Below are 16,135 nucleotides of genomic sequence, written 5' to 3'. Positions count from 1 at the left end.
CATTTGCACAGCCAGAATAACAGGGTCTCTTGACAATAGGCTTAGGACGTACCAAAAGCCATCTTCTTGAACAGAACTGAAGATCCATCCCCAAGGCACAAAAATTGCCTTTTGCACTTTCTTTTCTTGCTTAATGGCCATTAAAAAAAAAATTTTAAAAATCCCTGTATTTCAAGAACCATTTTCCTCCATTATGCACTAATGGTTAATTCACCACACTGAGAAAAGCACTACTTAAAGATCAATTTTACAGTTGGAATTGAAACAAGTATGAAGAACAGTATGAAGAACAATCACTCTATTCAAGGCATTACTGCAGAATGAGGAGCTTGCTTTAAAGAAGTCCCAAATTCAAAAGATTATACTGTCTACCAGAAGAAAACCTCACCATTCTGTATGTTCCAGAAATTCTATACTGGAAGTATATGGACTTGCATACACAGTCATTGCTAACACCAAACCACATCCCTCAAGAGGCTTAGCTACCAGTGCTGGGGGCTGAGAATAAAAAAAAAAAAAAAAAACCAGTGGTATTACTAATACTTGCCTTGCTCCATTTTCAACAACTTTCTGAGAAAGTCAAGTGTATGATACTCATGAATATGTAACCTAACACGCATCAATACACTTTCTCCCATATGCATCCCTGGAGGGATTTTGCACATTACTGTCATGATGGGAAGAGTACAGCGACATCCGTATTAGGGTTCTCGCCAATAGAGCTCCCCCAAAAATGTGTGCCTCGTGCCCTCCTATTTCTTGTACTGACACCCAGGAGAGCTCCGGCACTTGCGGGATGCTGGGTGACCCGTCGGGTCTCCCGCAGGCACAGCTCCTCAGCAGCCCCCCACAGAGCTCTGCACAACCCCTGCTCCCTCTCCACGGAATAACCGGCACGGCGGTGTCCCTGCAGAGCGTACGGCATTTTCGCTACACGCAATAAACGAAATATCTTCTAACTAAGAATTGTCAGACTGATGACAAACTCTGGAGTATGAAGAATTAGGAAAGCCCCACAGAGCTGGAGGCTACACAGCCAACAAAAGAAGTGGATAGGAAAACACAGGTTGTCAGGGAAGAGATGGAGTGTGAGAAACACATCCGATGAGCTCTAACTATCCGTCATGGGAATATCACCAAATCGCTCATTTTTTGTACCAGTACTGAGATGAGTAAGAGAAAATACCAACAAAGTAAAATGTTCTTGCAGAGCCACATACCTTTGGTCCTAGTTTCCATCTTGGCAGATCAGCTGAAAAAGCCTTAACAAAGTGTGCCCACCCGCAAAAGTCAGAGACTATCTTGTGTTCCTTCTAACTTTATTTCAAATGTTTGCCGTTTCCGCATTCCCCAAATTATTTTTTCTGACATACCTCAATATGCAATACTTTCATACAGAATAATCTCCTTTCCATATCTGTAAATATAATTTGGATTTTACTCTCAGACATGAGCACGAAGTCACAGAAGCTACCTAGAGAGTTACTGTATTTGCAGCAAAGAAAGTGAATTGAGGTCTACTCACCATTTTTCTAGCAACAATTCACCAGAAAATAAAATCACCACAAAGCATCACCATTAACGCACAATTCTATAATAAACCATGTACTTTTCACTGCTGCTTTCACAGAATCAACCTTTGGAGCAGAAAGAACACAGGACAACTACCAGTCTCACTCGGAGAACTGGGCTTATTTATAGGCAATGGCATGGTACTTCCCGCTATAGTATCCGAGATCACTATTACCATCATCAGCGGTTATAGTCATACACAAGTATGGAATGCAACGTGCAACGCTGTGGTGATCTGTGATCCAGAACATGTGGGGTGTGGGGGCAAATATCGATGCCTGTCAGATGGAGAAGAATGAGAACAGAAAGGGACTAACAAGGTACTTCCAAGATGCGTCACCAAAACGATTCATAAAGGGACTGAACATCACAAATGACAAGGAAGTGGATTATTCCAACATTTTCCTTCAGTTTTGACTAGAATGTATTCCTATGAGCATATTTATTCAGTATTTTCCTCTAATTAAAATAGTCTTACTAAAGGTGTATGATAAGGAAGTCCTACTAAAAGAACTCGGTAGTGGAGCTCGTGAATTGCAATATTCTGAGTGGAACCTTCACCTTTTAGCCAAAGCACAGGGCTAGGTATCAAGAAACTAAAATTCTATTCTTGGCTCTTCCACACATTTTCAGAAAGCTCTTTCCATTTTTCTGCTTCAGTGTCTCGTCTGTGTGAAGGCAGGTGTCGCACCTATTTCCCCAGCTATCTGAGCCTCAGCCCGGTGCGGTGGGAAGTGCTGAGCGCGAGGTACCGATCATCAAATCACCGCAAGCACCACTTCCCGAGCCAAGCCTTGGCTCTGGAATGGAACAGACGGCAGGACCAGCATCGCATCACACAAACCTGAAAACGTCACAGGGGAAGTATTTTCTTGCTGTTTTCTTTCAGGGCATTTGAATAACAGTTTCCAGCCCAGCTACCGACTTGCACCTCAGCAACGATTATGAACTACAGCAGACCTGTGACTTATACAAGGCGTTATCACAGCAGATACTGCATTGACTGTTGCATGGAAATTTATTCTGGAGATCACTAATTTCTCCTAAATTGCTTCCTAGAAGGTTACAGTCTACAACTATCTTAGCCCAATTAACTGAAGAGAAGCATAATTGATGCAGAGGCTAGCTAAATACTGGCTAGTGGGTTTTTTTCAAGTATCACCAACCTACCTGTAATACTCCTTCACGTATACCACTGCATCTAAGTCTTATTTTCAGTGAACAGAAGGTTTTCGCACTGCACTAAACAGACATGTAGAGTGTTTTAATAGCTAGTTACCAAGATCTTCAGTTGTGGTTACAATCTGCTACCATATAATCTCACTCCATAATTAGCTGCCTGGGGAAAATGTGTATTATTCAGAGGACCCAGGTGAAAGAAAAAATAGATCCACAGGTATGAAACTCACGATTTATCTCCTTTCCAAAACAGAAAGGTGAAGCAAGGCACATCCCTTGCTCCATTATACACATTGGACAATTTTGCTCTGCACATTGCAAAGTACAGTACCGAAAGGTGAACGAAAATAGTACTGCAGAAAATCAAAACTACTTATTTCTGATACAAGAGAACAGCATGAAAAACCTTGCACTTAAAGATCTCCACCAGCAAGTTATAAAGAGACTGCAAGGTACTGTACAATATTTATGAGTATGAGATATATACTACAGATTAATTCATAAATTCTCCATACATAATTTATAGTCTATTTACAGAGTAAAACAGTTATCACACAGCAACCACCACAAATGCATTCGCTTAAACTTAAGGGCATTTGTAATGACGGCTCAGAAAAAAAGAGGGCCATAATAAACCAGTCACAGTCAATGACAAGCTGACTAAAATGCACAGCAGTAAAAAGAAAGGAAATGCATTTTTAAGGCAGTTGATGTGCTATAAATTTTTAATGCTCTATAAAATCTTTCATTTAGTTAGAAATATTTATATAGTATTAAGTATGTTATTCCAATTCAGAGTAGGAAATTAGTCTTAACTTGTTTTACAGAGCACTTCGATTTTCTTTCCTAAATTTTATCCTCACACTAACATGCTACCAATTGTGGCTCGACAAATTTGTACCAAAGCTGCATCATTTCTCCACTCCTCAAAACTCCTCCCTGAACACGACTACTTTTCTCTAGTTAACAATACAAAGCAGTTGTACATTAGTTTTTTAGGTATCATGTGCAATAAATTTGATGACCGAAGTCTGAACAGTTAGGTAATACATGCAGGTGTAAGGCACAGTTCATGCATTTGGATGTAACTTAAGACCCCTAGTAAGTAACATACTTAAGTATGTGTTTGCAACCTTGAAATAAAAGCAGAATTTGCTGCACTAACAGCAAGAAAGCAGCTCGCTGTGACTGCTGCAGTTCTTACACACTGGAGGGAGACAGAATTCATCTGGCTCTAGCTCAAGGCGTCACTGCTGCAGAGCAATTAAAACAATCAGTCCTTTAGTTACACATTGTTCCACTGTTTCCCCATAAATTAGCTGCAAGATCAAAGCCTTAAATGCTATGCTATCAGACATACATACATATTTATTTACTTACATATATTCCAAATTTCCATAAAAGGGGTAAGGAACATCTCTTAAGGAATGTGTATGATGTGCTCCCTCCTTCTTTAGTTGGTTTAAGGAACAAACTGTGAAAGGACCTTGTTACCAGACAGCATGTTTCCCATTAGAAAAAGAACATGCTAAAAAGCAGTAGTGTTAATGTGAATCACAAGGCCCAAGATACACAATTAGCATTTCGGGTTTGGGGTTGAATTACTGCAATAAATGATGCTGTATGCCTTGGCACAAAGCCAAGAGATCTCATTCCTTAACTGAACAAGCTTGTTGATACAAAGTACACTACCTCCTTTTTGATGACGTTTTTTGTTTTTTAAATGTCTTCATGATGTTCCTCTGCCTACATAGAAAGATTTTTAATTGCTATTTAATAGTAATGCAGTTTTCAGAATTGAAAAAAAAAATTTTTTTTATTTTATTTTTTTTTTAAAGTCCACATCACCTTCAAAGTTACAGCTGTAAATATGAGTGTTAGAGATGGACATACCCAGGAGCTATTCAAGGGTGTAGTTTATCCTGTACACAAGACTGTAAATTACTGAATTACGATGCCCCATTTTTAGTACAGGTACCTCAGAAATCTGTCATGACACCACAAAACCTGCAAGAGCTGCCTGGTTCTACTGGTGACACTGTCACTTTCTTGACGAGCTCCATTATTTAGATTTTGTGTTAAGTTACAGTTAATTAGTAGGCTAAAACTTATTTAATTCATCTGTGTTTCAATCATTTTAACTGTCATTTTGGACATGTTTGATAGCAGACCAATTGCTCATGTTTCTAATACTAGATTTGCTGAGATAATAAATCTTCCAGCGTGGCATTTTTCATTCTCCTAGTGACATTTTAATTGACTTCTATGGACAAAGCTCATTTTATTTATTTCGGCTTCTTTAATTGCTGATCACTTTTCTGGTTTTCTTTAACACAATCATATTAAGTATTAGGTTATTCAAGAAGATTAGTGAGTCTTACCATTGAGAACCACGCTCGCAGTTACGATTGAAATACACCGTGTTTTAGAAATTGGTTGAGCAAGAACTTTGAAACTCATTTTGAACGTGTTCCCTAAGTCTGCTTCACACAGTTTCATAGATGGGAGCCTAAGGATTATGTGGAAGAGTAAATCTGACACTGCTTAATGTATCAAAAGGACTAGCCTCCACCTACAAAATCTGTAATTATGTGTGATTTGCATTAATCCTTAAAAAGAAATAGAAATCCCTAAACAAAACAGAAAAAGCAGATTAGGAGTAATATCCTGTTGACAGTACCTCAAATGATTTATGTCAGTTAAGATTATTCCCATGCTCTCATGAAACCACTTTCACTCTATCACTTAAGAAGAGGGGGCTGTTGACTGCTAGGACCTCTGAGCACTAACGCAAAGCAGTACAATTCCGTTTCCTAGAGAAAAGAACAACCTGTCTTAAAGTTTATCCAGTGAAAAGTCTATTACATTCAACACAGCTTCAAAATGCAAGCTTCAAAGCTATCAAACAGCAACAAGAGAAAAGTCATTTTTCATTATACTTTCAAGATGTTGCTGAGATGAAACTATTAAACTGAGTGCCTGATATATGCAAAAGGTTGAACTATTCCAAAGCAAAACCACACGTAAGTCTTGCACTGCTACTGCAATGATCAAAGGTCACCGATGACGACAGGAGTCAGAAATTGTGGTATTTTCTTTTGAGAGAGGTTGAGAGTATGTATGCTGATACAACTTCAAGCCACATTCTTAATCTAATGGAAACATCTTCAGGAATATTTCTGGCAATTGATGAATCATTTTGCAAGTCAAGGCAGAAAAGCTGTCATTAAAACCACCTTACTATTACTTTAACAGGCTGCCTTATTAAGAAATCCGCTTCAGCTCTCATTTTCCAATTCATTGTTGGTGACTTTGGAGAAAAGATTTTCCCACCTATCACAGGCTTTAATTTGCCCCTAGGTACCAGCAAGAGCTTAATGCTGATCTACAAAACATGTTAGAAGAATTATCTGTGTCATCTGAAAATATCCCGTATCTGGATATGTTAAAAGATGGGATAACTTCTCCAAAAGCAAGAACAGACTCACCAAGACTCACTGGCAAAACCACACACAAGACCATGAATCGAAGGCATCCAGCAACTGAGTAAACATTCATGCAAAGGATAAGCACCAGTGTCTGCGCAGGCATGCAATTCAAATGTTTGCAAATGAACACGCTGGGTGATGTAGTGGGCCGGATGCAATTTCCCCGGTGAATTATCAGTATTCACCTTTCAGAAGCTGTTTCCACCAGCCATCCCAGGGAGCAAACAACTACTATTCATACACGAACCTCACGTGGATTACCTGTGTACTTTTGAAAACTGCACTGTAATATTTATCTTCAAGGAAAACTGACTAAGGGAAACGACTAATAAAATGCAAGAATATTTAACTGGCATATTGTTAGGCAAAGAACATTAATTGCCAACTATAATACACTGAATAAATTAGCATAGCCAACAAGCTGAGGACTGACATGCATTATCATGTACTTCACACTGACTTTTTAATTATTCAGAAACCAAATAAATTATTTTCAAGCTTGCATCTTCTGTTTCACGTTGTCCTTCTGGCTTTTAAATACATTTTAAAAATTTTTCCTTTTAAATTCAAGTCTACCAAGCATCGGTAATTCAGCTTTTTTTTTTTTTAATTCTACAGAAGTATATAGATGGGAACAGAAATCATTGTCTCACCTGTAAGATCTACAAGATTTTAGTCATGTTTGTAAAACCTGAAGCTTCAAAGCTTCAACAACACAACACCACCTTTCCAGAGGAGGAGGAAGAGCCTGCCGATGTCAGTTTAAGGCATATTGATGGATTTAAATATGGTGTATTTACTGTTTTTGAGCTCCTCTATGCAAACAAGATGTTAGCCATATTTAAATCTAAATAACCATAATGTGGCTTGGATCAGTTTAAACACATTTTAAAATGCCCCCCCCCCCCCCCCCCTTTTTTTAACAACCAACACTTTGAACTTAACAAAAAGGCCCAGCACTGTAGGCAGCTTCATTTCTGAGACAGGTATCTCCACGCTCTTCCCTTAACTATAATTCACAAGCTTGTACGTATCTATCTCTAGTTCCCTCTTTCAGTCCCATTTATTAAGACTATTTTTAGCCAGAGCAAATGTCAGTGTACAAATAAAATTAAAAATGCAATTAACATTACCAGATATAATGAGATGTTTAATTACCCTTGAAACTAGGCCTTGTGAAGATCCAATAAACTTTGAAGTGCTTTTGTTACCGATCAAATTAACCATCATAAAGAATATCAGACTGTTTGCCTTACCCATGTACAAGGGTTTAATAGTTGGGAACACCAGAGCGAGGAAAAGATTTTGCCATTAACCTAGTGGAGAATGTTAAAGACAGTTCAGGATTTCTCCCATCACCTCCTACCTACCAGAAGCCAAGTCCTTCGGAGAGGACGTTGTCTTGTCCCATTGTCCCAGTGGGCCTGGCAGCACCGCGCACACCACGTCCCACACTCTGCTGAACCTGCTGACCACAACCGTACTGCTCCAACACAAGTAAGGAGCAGCTGTTCCAAAAGACCACAGGTTTCTGGGGAAAACATCTACGTTTACCAGAATTCTGAAGCTGTCACGTCAGGAGGGAATTGTACGCCGACCCACTCGCCTCATTTCAGAATGCAAAAAGCCCTGAAAACACTGCAAGTTTCTCTGTATCCCAGCAAAAGGATACAACAGCAATTTTTCACTTGTGGAACCACACCAGAAAGCAGTGGAGTAATTTGCCACAGGTCCCACAGCAAGGTAAGGTATCAAGCCAAGATGGGAATCCATTTCTCTAACCTTTGGTCTGCGACCCAGTGGTCCTGTCCCCTGCCCGGGGAGCTGTTCCACCACTCTAGAAGAAACAGCAACTGCTCCCTCCCCAAAACGCCCCGGAGTCCCCTTCCTCCTGGCTGACGGAGATGTGATCCAACCAACTCCTTCTATTTCTCTTCCGCTCATTTTGCAGCTCCCAGCTGGCCAGGAGATGCTTTCACACTCCAAGGCTCTTTGCTTAGCACCTCAAACCCAACAGCAGTGGGAGTGTTGAAAATGTTGTTATTGAAGCTGTTCTCAGTCCTAACTCTAAAAAGAGATGAGAAAAGCTTAATGAACTGTAGAATATACAAAATAGGTCTTCTTTACTGCTCTGTGTGCCAAAGCGCTGAACAAAAATACTTTGTACTGAACCCTAGAACACTGGAGTGCAACGCAGTAGAAGCAATGCTGCCAGATCCACAAACCTTCAGCATCCTCCAGAACCAAAATTCCGGTTCACGGCACAAACCTGTGGTGCCAACCAACAGTGGCGAGGAAAGCAAGTATGCATGTAAAAAAAACCTGGGATTGTACAGTATTATCTTTAATAAACACCATAATCTTTGTATTAGTGTAAAATCTTTAAACCTTAGGACTAGCAAGTATCAATCCATCAAGAGATTTTTGAATTTTGAGCACACCTGGAAAAGAACCAGATTCAACAGGGGCTGAAATCTAACTTGTTCTTAAAAAATAACACTTTACAAAGGAGACGAAAGAGCACGTCTGGCCAATGGACATGACATTTAAAAAAAATATGTAACAGCTGTACAAGGTAGTTTGGGCTCTCCTGATTTGAGAGTGTCGAGTGTCTCCCCAGCCTTTTCCCTCCCGCATGCAGGTGGCACACGCACCAGCCATACTTCTGCCCAGTGTAGGTTCTCGTCCTATACATCTGGTGTAGTACCTTCACGAAAGACCAAGGGATTAAACCAACAATGAATTGGTCAGCCACGCTGAACCCTTAATAAACACATAAAAATCAGGTGGGACACTATGGATAGAATACTTTTTTCATGAAAAGCTATCTTCTTCAAGATAAACTTTGAATGGTTAGGGTTTTTTTAACACTTCATAAATATTGAGACATTTAAACTGACAGACTGGAAAAGGAAACTCTGCACCACACTGTAGTTACACAGTACCAGGAATGTCCTCCTCTGTGAACAAGAAAGTATTTCATCACCATGCATATTTAGCATGCGGCTTGTCTGCTAGACTGCTGACAACAGAGTACGGTAATTGCAATTACGCCAGTGACTCTTGTGACATAAATACATGCCATTTTAAGAGAACTTATTTCTAACAGAGCTATGAAGCATCCATCAAACACTAACTTCCATAATTTCTATCATTCTGGGTTGCATTTTGCTTAAGTGGCCTGAACCGAGTTCATATAAGAATATCAATGAAAGGCTCAAGAGCTTATCCATTCACTAGAATAAAATAAAAAAGTTAACCAGAATACAGAACACAACAGCTTTGTACTGCTCTACCAGATTTTAATTCCAAGCAAATATCTGCCATGTTAGATTAGCCTTTATAACCATGTTTGTTGTAATGGAAATCCTGACAGGCCCTTGACTGTAGTGGCAAAAAATGGCAGCACAATAATTACTTTTCATCTTTGTTAAGATAATCTTCCTGCAATTGTGAAGCTTTTAGCACAGGGTAAAATGATACCCTTGAGTAATTCTCAATTACAACATAGCCTAGCATCCTTCTGTCGTTTCACTGGGCACTTCCACTTTACTATCTGACAGCATCACTGAATCACTGAGATGGGGAGGGAGGATGACCTCTGGAGATCATCTAGTCCAACCCTCCTGGTCAAAGCTGCAGAAGGCTGCTCAGTGCCACGGCCAGTCAGGTTTTCAATTTGTTATTGGCAGACATGGAGGCTCTCAGCAAGATGAATTCTTCCTCACTAGAAGAGCAGCTCTTTTTATGTTTTAAAGAGAGGAGCATAGACTGAGAAGTACCGAACCTGCTTTCACAAATGGCAATCTGACACTCAGGCCACATCAACTGCCCTACTCATGCAGGCAGTCTGGCAAAGCTTAGGCTGAACCCAAAGTCGCCGAGTTTTAAGCCCAGGTCATTAATTAATTACTTACGTTCTTTAATTCATAGCAAATACTTTACAAAACAACTAGCAGATAGAAGACCAAACCTCCTGAATTTCACAGTGCCCTATCGGTGATTAAGCTCTCCTCATCGTGGCATGTATTTCAAACGCAGACTTTCAGGCAGGGACTGTTCCAGAGAAGGTCAGGCTGGCACCCTGGAACCTCTGCAGCAGACTTCCCGCTCTCACGTAAGGGCAAAGTTGTGATGAAACTTCAGGTAACACATAATTACAAAGCAAACTAATTACTGACATGCGAAACAACCTTTACTGAATTAGGAAAAGTAATGTTTCTTATTGACATATCAACTTAATCAAACTGCCAATCTAGCCACATAGGACAAAAACAGTAAACGAGAAGATGGCTGGTGTAGCAGTCATTAGTAATCCTTTAAAGCCTGAAACTCTAATCATTACTTGCTCTTCTGACACTCTTAATGATTTTGGAAATTGCAATGGTTACAAAGTTGGTTTTAGCTAATTTTAAAGAACTGCCACTATACCAAAAATATTTCCAAACAATACTTTTCTCTTTAAGCATATGTTGGAATCAATGACCATACGTTTCCTTAATACAGTGTGTGAGCTGTATACCACCTTTTTGTTTAATGCTGCATTTTTTTAAATACTTCACAGATCAATATGACATTAGACACTATGTAAAATTCTGTAAAACACTGGTCAAAACTTGGTACTTATCTAAACATTAGAATCAGTGTAGACAGGGAGTATGTAGGTTATCATACAGTCTAGTGTCAAGCAGCACTTGTTCTCTACTCTGCCACAGCTTCTTTCAGCTCTAACCAAAACATCAATAACAGTAACAAAATACAAAAAGCAGTCCTGAACTCCAAAGGTGCTTCAGGAAACAGCATCTAATTCAGAACCATCCTGACCCGTAAGAGTATATTTTAAACGGTGTCAAATACTGCACTTGTAGAACTCAGTGGGTCATTTGTCACGGGGCTCAGCAGGAGCCGAACTTGTTCCATTAAATTTTGATGCTGGAAATGGAGCACAGTTCAGGAAAGGCAGTACATTTCTCATTTAATTCTACATGCATTTGCAGATTAAAGCCCTTACACCAGGTTTAGTTTTATTTACACTGATGAAAACTCTTAACGAACTCAAGGGAGTTGCTCTGAATTCATGGATTAACTTGATAGGTTTGAACACAAAATTCTTCTTCTGTTAATATCTTCTGAAGGTTAAAGACAGTGAAAACTGTCTCTTATAGCTGTTCTTTCAGATAGTTACTTAATTAAAAAAAACAAAAAAACAAAAACCCAAAAAAACCCCAACCCTGGCTGGACTTTTTGCCCAAGTTCACTTGATGATTTTCTGTACAGGGGAAGCTATTTATGTCATTATTACTTTTTTTCTGGACAAAATCAACTCCTAGAAAATTTTGATTAATTTGCAGCTTGATGCATAAAAAGTGAGCTTGTGAAATTACCAGAAGAGGTAAATAAATGATTCATGCGGGTTGGTTTTGCATGAATAAATTATTTGTTCCTTCTCTGTGTTTCATTTGATACATGAATGCAAAATTAATGCTATTCTATGCAAATAGAAAGCTTTTTATAAAATTCTGACCTAATTATAGGTGTTTGCTAAGAAACAGATACTTGAGTTTTCGGGGAAAAAAATTTCTTGGTGCCATATTAGTGTCATGGAAGGAAAGACTCAAACAATAAAATATGCCATTTCAGGATATTTAATAGAGAGAAATACACATCGTTAATATTTCTGTCTTCCTAAACCATTTTCACCCTTTTGGAGCAGTGATTAGATTGATACCCAAAATACTACAGCCCTACGGCTAATGTTTTAACGCAACCTATGATTCAAATGAAATCACTGCATATCATGCAAAGATGTGTATCCCAAAAGATTTTCATTAATGCCAATAAAATAGACGGCATTTAAATTATCTTGTAGCCAAGGAAACAGAGAAGCACCTGACAAGTATTATCCCTCAGCCATCTTCAGAGGCAGCCAGTATGAGCAGTTTGGTCCAATCCTGCAACAGGTGATGGCCACATTAATTCTTAAAACATTAGGCCTTCGATCACAATGGTGCCTGCTGACTTGCAATGAGCTTTTAATAAGAATTGTTCATAAAAATAATGAATAAAAATGCCAAATTATTTCTTCGTTAACTACCATTTGAAACAATGGAAAACATCTTGTTTTGGAGCTGTCTCCGACAAAGCCAAAGACAGAAGAATACAGCCTTTTATCCCCAAGTGCATGAGAAATCTTCCACAGGAGGGTAAATGATCCAGAACTGGTATCAGCTGTTATCACAGAGCCAAGGGCCATCCCAACTGCAGCAACATGAGCCTCCCTGATTTCCCATCGATGGGCTCTCTTTCTCCAAGTCCCATAGCCCCTCTTTTGTGGAGAAGTTTCATTTCAACAGTGTTTTGCTTTTAAGTTTTCTGAACATACGACTGTTTTCATTCATACCCTGGCTTACGTCACAACACACCAGCTGCCTTCTAGAACCTGCCCACATGGAGGTACACTCCCATCCCTCAGGTTTCATAATGTCGTTTTGCTGATTTAAATGTGAATTTATACCACTGACAACAAGAGCAGAATTAATTTAGATTTTACAGCTTTCCATCTTTAACTGCTAACCACTAAGAAATTCCGTTAACAGGATTTCATCAGGATAAGTGTCCAACGATTTTGGAAAAAATATCCATCAAACATCTCAAGGATTTAGACATAAGTAGAAATCCCCAAACTGAAAATTATTCAACTGTGAATATGAAGATATAAAATGTTCCAGATCTAAAGACTACCTTTAATCTGTATGTTAGCAAAGTGAAAGGAAACATTACACCATAACACTGATGAGAAGATGGGTAGGAGCCACAATAACTAAAGAAAATTTGTGCTATCAACCACAGTATTTTCTACAGCAGTATTTCTTCAGACATTCTCATTAAAACATAAAAAGCCCTTCAAGAATATACTTAAAGACTTATTTCAGATAATTCAGAATGAATGAAATGAATTATTTCCTGTTTGACCAGAACCGCATATTTTCGGTACATTCGTGCTGTTGCTTTGGCATATTTGCAAGTATTTTCCCCCAAGGCAATTCCACCGCTCTCACACTAACCCTAGCCACCACTGTTTGTATCCATGACAGACAGACAGAATGATTGACTGATTGATTCAATCAATCAGAGGGTTGCAAGTGGTGTTTTGCAACAGAATCGCACGAGAAGTTTCCATTAACCAACTTGTCTCCTCCTACCTCTGCAGCTGCTGGTTCTTCCGATACAGTCCCTCCTCTTCAGTTACGGTCTTCACTCCTTGATCTCCCTCCTGCTGTATCACATCACTGAATGATCCCAGGTTACCATATGATTTAGCCTACTCTACACATTAAATGTGGGCGAGATGTAATAATTACTCTATCAGTCTTTCTGTCAATTGCAAATTTAAACAGCAATAACTCACAGTCCTTACCAGAGGACTGAACAGCAACCTGGACACCCCAGCAGTGACTCCTCTCGCACAACAGCCTCTACGCGTCTGCACTGAAGGATGGAATTCCATCTTAAATGTGTGATACGTATTTAATTCAAATTTATGGGAAAGAATTATTTGAAAGGTCTGTCCACAAAGCAATGAGACATTTCTCAAACTCCAGCCATCCATCGCTGGCCGCATGCTCCTCACCAGCAGTACACGCGTGATCCGCACTCGGGTGCTTCCTCAGTCAGTGCAAGATGCACCAGGCATCTCATCCCCCAGCAGCAAGCAGTGAAGCCAGAGCTGACTTACATCTAGATAAATCTGGCAGATTTCACAAGTAATGTGGGTAATTAGCAAGCTAGAGGTTAAACAGTCACAGTACTCTGGTACTTTATTCCAAGCTTGAATGCCCTTGATAGAAATCAGTGAGGTATCTACTCCAAACATTTTTGTTTCTGTACACAATGTGGCTGCTACAATTCAAAACAGACAATTTAGTGGGTGGAACTGTAATTAAATTATTATGGCTCATATCTAATTAAAACAGATTTCAAGGCACATTTCAAGCTGTGGTTGGATGTCAGTTTTAAGTTGCCTCACACGGCTTGGCAAGCAATCACGCTGAAGGAGAGCAGAGGGAAACAGCATCCAAGACTAAGAAAAGGAGGATCTAAAAATAAAAATGTTTTGGAATGACTGCCTTTCATTTTGAACCCACCATTTCATTATTGGCATGATATCACCCCACACCACAGATCTCTCAAACAGGCCTCAAGACTCGCAGAAAGAAAAAAGAAACAACTGAAAATGCACAGACCATGGTTGCATCTGGGTTCTATATACAATTTAACAAAACGCAGCTGAATACAAGCCTTCCCACTTTATGAGAAAGCAGTTTCAGAGTGAGTATGTAATCACAAGCCAGAGAAGACAGAAAGGTATAGCCTAGTAAGACTCACTACACAATCTGTAATCTTATAATAATAAAAAAGTATCAGGCTTTTACCCTGGCACAGATCATCCCAGCTGGTTTCGCTGGTGTGCAGGACAGAGCACCAAGAAACGCCACCTCGGCACCCTCAGCTGTCAGCACCACTACGTGCTCTCAGCAATGATTATGGGACACAGCGGGTCTTGGTGCATCACGACAAGGCAAACCATTTCAATTCTTTGCAGACAGACAAGACTTACCCTTGGCTCTAGTTGTGGAACACGTCTAGTTGCTCTGCACCATGCTGTCTTGCAGCTCTGAAAGGGGAAGAAAACCCAATAATTTAAGTTTAAAATCAGAATTCTACACTCCACTGAGATTTTGGGTCAACGAGTACACTGGGATTTTGGGTCAATGAGTACCTCATCTGAAAAGCAGTGGTCTTTTTATATTGTCAGAAAAGATGCATTAGAATTTTAAGTGTCTAGTGTCAATATAATTCCTGTTCCAACAACTACTTATGACTACTTTGCCCTTACCAATACGTTACTGGAAAACATTGATTACTTTTGTACTGACCAAAGCCTTTGGAATGATCAGGGAAAAATGTACAGCCTGACTCAACAAACAAGTACTAATCTAGGGGAATTTTGAATTTCGCCTTTTTTCCCAAACATTTAAGTGTAACATGATTATTAATTCTGATGTCATGTATTTACATACAATGCAGCATGGCTCTTACCCCTCTAAACAGTGCAAACCACTCGAGGATAAATCCAGCAACGTGAAAACACTAACCTTCCTCCATAAAACACAATGCTTTTATCACCTTTGAAAGAGACTCTTAGGACATTCTGTTCACTTTGCATGCAAAAGTGTGAGATGCTTAATTCATTCATCAATCTTTGTCTACCCTACAGATCCTTATTATAAATTTGCTGGCCCCAATATTTGCATTGCATTGCGTGTCCTTCTCCCTGGGTTATACGTTTTATTCCCTGCTCGATCTAAAAATTGTTCATGTTTGCAAATAGCAGAACACAGAAAAACATTTACACAGAACACATACTGTACTAACCTATAAACAGTCATATATACATATATAATTAATGCAACTTAGATAATGTACCTGGCTAGTAATATGCCATAATAGCTACAACAATAAAAACCAGCCATGAAGACAGCTTTACTGCAGCATTATTGCTCAGATTCTTGCACCTTCCTTCTTGTGCTGTCTGTCATGGCATCTTATTGCTTGGAGTAAATGTTTTACTCCAAGAAGAGTACAAGTGCTGTCACCAGAAAGAGAATATTTCAGTCACTTCAGAATTAGTGGTTAATCCAAATTCACTTTACTATCAAGTTAAAAAGATGTCAGCTAATGCTCTGCAGTTCTGAAGGCAGAGCATACGTTATCACCTACCTGATAGCTTCAGTTGTGTTATGTACACACAGAGATTTATATGGCTTCAAATGTGTGAAATGCCTTTCGTATTACAAGTAGGATTGAGCCAAACTCAAAGAACGTTATTAAACCAC

Source organism: Haliaeetus albicilla, chromosome 24, assembly GCF_947461875.1.
Source record: "Haliaeetus albicilla chromosome 24, bHalAlb1.1, whole genome shotgun sequence".
Taxonomy (NCBI): Eukaryota; Metazoa; Chordata; class Aves; order Accipitriformes; family Accipitridae; genus Haliaeetus; species Haliaeetus albicilla.
The sequence above is the reverse complement of the archived record's forward strand: the minus strand, read 5'-3'. Positions refer to the sequence as shown.